At 47.1% G+C, this 7,531-nt stretch overlaps 1 pseudogene; it reads left to right on the forward strand.

The window, feature by feature from the left end:
* Positions 1–1,785: 1,785 nt before the first annotated feature.
* Positions 1,786–7,531, forward strand: part of LOC107111339 — an 11,804-nt pseudogene continuing 6,058 nt past the window's right edge.

Raw genomic sequence — 7,531 nt, forward strand, 5'->3', positions numbered from 1 at the left:
CCAAACACTCACTCCAGGCCGGGAACGGAGCCGGCAGGCTCCGTCCGCCGGCTTCCCCCCCGCCCAACCAACCACCCACTCCAACCCGGGGACGGCGCCCGTCCGCCGGCTTCCCCCCCGCCCACCCAACCCCCCCCTCCAGGCCGGGAACGGAGCCGGCAGGCTCCGTCCGCCGGCTTCCCCCCCCCAAACAACCACCCACGCAAGGCCGGGAACGGAGCCAGTAGGCTCCGTCCGCTGCCTCCCCTCCCAAACACCCACTCCAGGCCGGCGAACTACCGCCCCCCCCACTCCAGGCCAGAGAACAGCACCTGGAGGTCCCGTCCGCCGGCTTTCCCCCCCCAACCCATGGCCCACCCACCCATCTTACCTTTCTAGGGCCCGTTGTCTTCCTCCTCAACGGGCTTTACGGCTAGTAATAGCATAAAACAAAAGTCTAAACCTAATTAGATGATAATAACCCAAAAGAATTTCGAACTAATTTAAAGTGCAATCCTAAATGGAGACACACCCTTCTAAGTCCATTGAAGCCAATGGGTTTAGCAGGGTATAACTCTGCCACTGTTAGAGATTTAATGGAGGGAAATCTCCATGAGGGTATTCCGGAAGGAGTACACCTCCAAAGATAAACTGGAATGCTAAACATACAACTTGGGTAGGGCAGTCCCTTAATCTAGGGGCAGTAGGCAGTCTTTGCTATGGGGCCACAGAGGTACCTGCCCAGGCCCTGTACTAGGGGTGGGTGGCTTATGCTGGGTGGGAGCTAGTGGCCAAGCTGTTCTGATGTCAAGAAGCCAACGCCCTTCTCTGCATCTGGCAACCAGCTCTCCGACCACCTTAAGAGTTACAGCTGATTGGCAGCCACTGCCCTGGGTCCGCCTCTGCCACAACTCCTCCAGAGGTGATGGCAGTGAGGCAAGGGAGGGGAATTTGTTGAGGTTGCCCCTTTCAACTCTTCTCTTCTCTGAAGCAGTAATGTGAAAACCCGTTAATTTGGGGCTCCAGCCCAGGCAAACCCCGAATAGGATTTTTGTAGATGATGCCACCCTATATATACATTTTTTCCCTTAGCCTTCAATTCTTGAGATACAAAAAGAAATGAAGCCTTTTGGTTTAATGGTAAAACCTGAAAATCACAGCTATAAGTTCAAGATAACGATGATATTTCCGAGACCTCTTCCTGTAACTACATCCATGGGATATGGAAATATCTGGGTGCCGATCTCACTGATCTCCTCTGGTTTCTTGATGTTTTTAACCATTCACATGGCACAGCTAGCTGCAAAGATACCATATCTAGATCTCTCGCAGCTGAACCTGTCTGGCTTTGGAGATGAGAGACTTCCAGTTCTCCATTCCCTCTCCATTCGAGTCCAGGAGCACCTTTAGAGACCGATCAGAGTCAAGGCTCCTGTTGTTAGATCTGAGTCGGAATGGAGACCCCCTGAGTCCTTTTATCCCACGGCCTCGTGTCTTCTTGGTCTCTAAGGTGCTCCAGGACCTGAAGCCAGCGGTTCTACTAAAGACCAAAATGGCTGCCCTCTGACACTATCTTTGCTGAAGGCACCAATTCATGTGAAATTCATCCAGGATGGTGCTGGAAGACTAGCAAAACTTGACCATAATTCAAAGACGGTGAACGGGATTTCAGAATGGAAGCAGCATACAGACCTAATATGTATAAATTGTAGATAACGGGTTAAAAACTGCTGCCACTTTTCTTTTATGACATTTTCGGTCTGTTAAGATGATGGTGCATGTTTTCCAGAACATCAAGGTACAAGGATGACATCGACCACCAGCTTCAACGAAAGCACGGTGAATCACCAGACCTTCATCCTCGTTGGCATTCCCGGCATGCAGGAGCGCAACTCTTGGATGGCCTTCCCTCTCTGTCTGCTCTACATCCTGACTCTCTTTGGAAACCTTGTGATCCTCTTTGTCATCTAGACCGAGGAAAGCCTCCACGAGCCCATGTACCTCTTCCTCTCCATCCTCGCCTGCTCGGATCTGGGCCTCACCGTGTCCACCATGCCAACGATGCTGGGCTTTTACTGGTTTGACGCCAGGGAAGTCTCATTCACTGCCTGCCTCACCCAGATGTTCTTCATCCACCTCTTTCAGTGGACAGAGTCTGCCATTCTCGTGGCAATGGCTGTCGACCGCTTCATTGCCATACGCAACCCCCTGAGATACACCTCTCTCCTCCAAAATTCAGTAATTGGAAAAATTGGACTCGCTGTCTTGGCCAGAGGTTTCTGTGTCTGCTTCCCGGTCCCCTTCCTTATTAAACGCCTGCCCTTCTGCAGGTCCAATGTCCTCTCTCACTCCTACTGTCTCCACCCGGATGTGATGCATTTGGCCTGTGCAGACACAACAGTCAACATACTGTATGGGTTGGTCATAGTCGTTAGTACATTGGGGTTGGATGTTGTGGTAATTCTTGTCTCGTACGTCCTGATTCTGCAGACCGTTTTGAGCATTGCTTCCCACACAGGGCGTCTGAAGGCCCTGAACACCTGCGTCTCCCATGTGTGTGCCATCCTGATTTTCTATATCCCAATGATAGGTGTCACAGTGGTCCACCGCTTTGGAAGACACCTCTCTCCCATTGTCCACATGATGATGGCCAATGTCTACATCGCAGTCCCGCCAGTTCTTAATCCCATTGTGTATAGTGTGAAAACCAAGCAGATCCGGCAGAGGATTTGCAAAATGTTCCAGAAAGAGAAATTTACCTTGACTTCCAGAAAGCTTTTGATAAAGTTCCTCATCAAAGGCTCCTAAGTAAGCTCAAAAATCATGGGATAGAAGGACAAGTCCTTTTATGGATCAAAAACTGGCTAGTTCATAGAAAACAGAGAGTGAGTGTAGGTGGGCAATTTTCTCAGGGGAGGGTGGTAAGCAGTGGGGTACCACAGGGATCAGTACTTGGTCCACTGCTTTTTAACTTGTTCATTAATGATTTGGAGATGGGAGTAAGCAGTGAAGTGGCTAAATTTGCGGATGATACAAAGTTGTTCAAGGTGGTGAAAACCAGTGAGGATTGTGAGGCACTCCAAGGGGATCTGTCAAGGATGGGCGAGTGGGCGTCAACATGGCAAATGGGGTTCAATGTGGCCAAGTGCAAGGTGATGCACATTGGAGCCAAAAATCCTAAATATAAATACACATTGATGGGGTCTGAACTGGCAGAGACTGAGCAAGAGAGAGATCTTGGAGTTGTAGTGGATAACTCACTGAAAATGTCGAGACAGTGTGTGACTGCAATAAAGAAGGCCAATGCTATGCTGGGGATTATTAGGAAGGGTATTGAAAACAGATCAGCCAATATAATAATGCCCCTATATAAATCAATGGTGAGACCTCATTTGGAATACTGTGTGCAGTTCTGGGCACCACACCTTAAAAAGGATATTATAGCTTTGGAAAAAGTGCAGAAAAGGGCAACTCGAATGATAAAAGGGTTGGAACACTTTCCCTATGAGGAAAGGTTAAAGCGCTTAGGGCTCTTTAGCTTGGAGAAAAGACGACTGAGGGGTGACATGATCGCGGTTTATAAGATTATGCATGGGAAAGAGCAGGTAAAGAAAGAGGTACTTTTCTCCCTTTCTCACAATACAAGAACTCGTGGGCACTCCATGAAACTGCAGAGCGGTCGGGTTAGAACGGATAAAAGGAAGTACTTCTTCACCCAAAGAGTGATTAACACATGGAATTCACTGCCACAGGAAGTGGTGGGTGCTACAAGCATGGACGGCTTCAAAAGGGAATTAGATAAGCATATGGAGCAGAGGTCCATCAGTGGCTATTAGCCACAAGGTATAGCTAGGGGCTCTGGGGCAAGGGATGCTCTGTCTTCTTGGTGCTTGGGCGGGGGGTCAACAGTGGGAGGGCTTCTAATGTCCTGGCCCCACTGCTGGACCTCCTGATGGCACTGGTATTTCTGGCCACTGTGTGACACAGAGTGTTGGACTGGATGGGCCTTTGGCCTGATCCAACATTGGCGTCTCTTATGTTCTTATGTTCTTATGATGTTTAATTCTCCATGAGAAAGGTTTGACGGAGGGATAAGCAGGCTTCAGGGAAGCCAAAGTTTAAGGAGCAACAAGACAAAATAAATTAAATATTCCCATCAATTTCAATACTAATGAATCTAAAAATAGATTGTAGAGCAAAAGCATCGTCTTTGACGTTATTTTATATTTCTGGTTAAAAATAAGAATATCTTCTTGCTTGGTGCTTTGACTGCTGGAGATGCAGAGACATTGCATTGCCCTCATATCATTTGCAAAGTCATCCTCGTTCTTTTTTTTTTTTGTAACAATAATGATTAATGATTGAATTATACTTTCAGCTCAATGTTTTTTATGAGGCAGCATGAACCCCTGTTGCCAGGCCATGGAGCAGAGCCCAGGCACCCCGTTTGTGTTTGCTTTGGGGGGGGGGCAAAAGGCAACCATCTGCTTGTGGCCAGGCTTCAGGGAGCGGAACCTGATCGGCTCCTTGCTGTCAAGGAATTGTGTGGACTGAAATCTGCAGCTGTGCCTTCACAGTGTCCTCACAGGACCTTGCTATTTTTGTTGTTGTTGTTGTTCAGTCACCCAGTCGAGTCCAATCTTTGAGACCCTGTGGACCACATCACGCCAGGCCCTCCTGTCCTCTGTTGTTCTACAGAGTTTGCTCAACTTCATGTTCGTTCCATCGATAACACTGCCTAATCATCTCATCCTTTGTCGTCCTCTTCTTTTACCTTCAGTCTTTCTGCACTCTCCTTTTAATCCATGTTCACCCTAGTGTCCTCCAAGCAATTCTACACTAAAATCAAATTCAATCTTCTTTTTAATCCAAGTTCTCGGAATAGGGGATCCATTCTGCACTAAAATTGAGTTCAACATTCTTTTTAATCTGGGGTTTTTCCCCATTCTGCATGACATTACCTCCTTTCAGTGCTCAGCCTAGTTTCAGCCTGCTGTTGCCCCACGTTATTTGGATGCTGTTTTGCTGTGGACTTAAATTGCCTCGACTCGATTGCTTTGCAACAGAGGCTCAGAATGTCTCCTGATTCTCATGCTCCTTGGGTTACGTTCTTCCTGTGTTGGGCGCTGGTCCATTCACTGAGATACCTTTCCCTTCTCCTCCTCCCGTTGCCTTCTCAAGAGTGCTTGACTTCCGAACACCCTACTGCCCCAGCAGTGTGTGTGTGTGTGCCTTGGATCCCTCCTCAAACCCCTACTTGCTTGTCGGTTGTCTCTATTTTCCAGAAACGCTGGCCGTTTTGCTGCTTCTGCAGTCCCCTTCAAGCAGTAATTATCACCCTTCCCTAAAATCACATTTCCCTTACCACCCTGCCTTTCTTCATTAGTTCTTGTATGTGTCTTGTGTGTGTTTATTGTGTATTTATATTCTTTTTCCTTTTAAATGAAAACCTTCCCAGTTGAACTGCCCGGTTTGAGAGTTCTCTAATGGGGGGAAATCCTAGTATACGTAAGTGGAGAATCCCCAATACCTGTGACTCGCTCGGTCTCCTTTCGCTAATTCCCCAACTTAATTGGAGACTCCCTCTTTGGGTAACAAGGGCAGAGGGGACTTTCTCACAGTGGGGAGAGGCCTGGGCCAGCGTCATGTTGACATTGCTGTCAATGCGGCAGCATCACTTCCAGTGTGCACCAGCAGTGACAAGGGGCGCTCTGATATTTGGGTTAAAACACCCTTCTCCCCAAAAGTACCAGAGCATCCTGCAGCACCAGAGACACAATGATGTCTCTTCCAGTGTGCACTTGGCAGCCCTGGACAATGCAGTCATAAATATTTCTTCTTTTTTATAGGAATTTAGACTGGAAAGACACGGCACAGTCTAAAGTATTTAACAGGGTAAATGTCTTGTGTGGAATGCTTCAGTCTATAAGTCGAAACTGGCTTTCAGCTTCACCCCCAGGCGTTACGAACTTTCACAAAGAGAGTGAATACTTTCCAACAGGCCCACAGCCAGGATTCTTTTTGTTGTGGGGGCATTTAAATTTTTAAGGGCACAGTTAAAATACAGTTAATTAAATTAATCTGAATTCCTGTCTTTAAAGGGGGAGTCTCTGAACCTAGTTCTAGCCCTTCCTTTAAGGGACAGGGCAGCAAGCTCTCAGTTCCTAAGAAAAAAATGGCTTGGAGGGCATTTAATTGCCTACAGAACACATTTAGATGCCTTTTGAGTTCCCTTCCACAGGGCAAGAAAGCTTAGAATTTTTCATGGGAATGTTTTTGAAGGACTCCCCATGACCTAGGTGGTCTACAGCAGGACTAGGCTAGCAGAAAGGGGGATTCTTGGAGATGAATTGAAGGTGCCCCTCTTGAGTGCCCTTCTAAGCTTTTCTGCCCTGTGGAAGGAAACCCAAAAGGCATTTGAATGCCCCCTGAGCTGTCTTTTCCCATGTTCCATAATGCCCCCCCCCCAATTCCACATTGGGAGAGAGAAGGAAGCCCAAAGGCAAGCCACGGTACTCTCACCTTGACCCCTGCTGCCAGCAGGGGTCTCTCCTCAAAAATAACGTTTCTGGCATGGCTATTACAAGAAGAGATTCTTTAGGCTGGTTCTGCATTGGGCAGGGGGTTGGACTAGATGGTCTGTATGGCCCCTTCCAACTCTATGATTCTATGATTCTATTTGTGGGGCGGGGCTTCTAATTAAGGGGGCAGGGCCACAAAATTTCCCAGTGTAGCTACGGGGCTGCTTTGTAAATTACATAAATAGTTGACGTAAATAAACACTGAGTGAAAATCCAGTCGTCTTGTCTCCAAACGGTCTATCTTAGCTTACGAGGTTTCACTGGAACACATTCCCACAACCGACAGAATCCTGCAAAGCCTTATGTGAGCCCTTCCAACACCTACTCTCTTGTCCCTGGAGCCTGCAGAAGAAAGATTGCTATTTTGGGCTCTTCCCAGGATGCTTATTTGCTTCCGTAAAACAAGACGCCTTCCCTAAGCCGATCCCAAATCCTACCTAAAAGACAAATAACACCCTGGCTAAATTGACATTTGAATTTGCATGAGGCCAAAATCATGACTTTCCATTGAGACTTTTCATTTCTTTTGGCTACAGGAAGTGTCTTTGCACATTCTTCCTTGATAATATCTCTGGTTTTAACCCACAGTTTTTCCAGTTCACACGGACTTTTTATTTTTGTTATTTAATTAATTTATGTCCTTCACTGCTAAGGCAGGCTCAGGGCGGCTCACATGAAATATAAAACAATTAAAACAGAATTAGATAAAAACAGAGCAATACAATTATGAATATTTTAAAATATAAAGTGCTAGTTTATGTCAGATGGTGGGCTTAGCAGCATCCTCAGACAACAGCTGGCCAATAGGGTTAACTGGCTGTTGACAGTGTTGTGAGTGTTGGGCCAGGGCTACAATTTCTTGGGTACAGCTCCCCAATCAAAGGCCTGGTGGAAGAGATCCATCTTGCAGGCCCTGCAGAAGAAGAAGAAGAAGAAGAAGAAGAAGAAGAAGAAGAAGAAGAAGAAGAAGA

This window comes from Gekko japonicus, unplaced genomic scaffold (genome assembly GCF_001447785.1).
Source record: "Gekko japonicus isolate JY-2015 unplaced genomic scaffold, Gekko_japonicus_V1.1 scaffold3523, whole genome shotgun sequence".
Classification (NCBI taxonomy): domain Eukaryota; kingdom Metazoa; phylum Chordata; class Lepidosauria; order Squamata; family Gekkonidae; genus Gekko; species Gekko japonicus.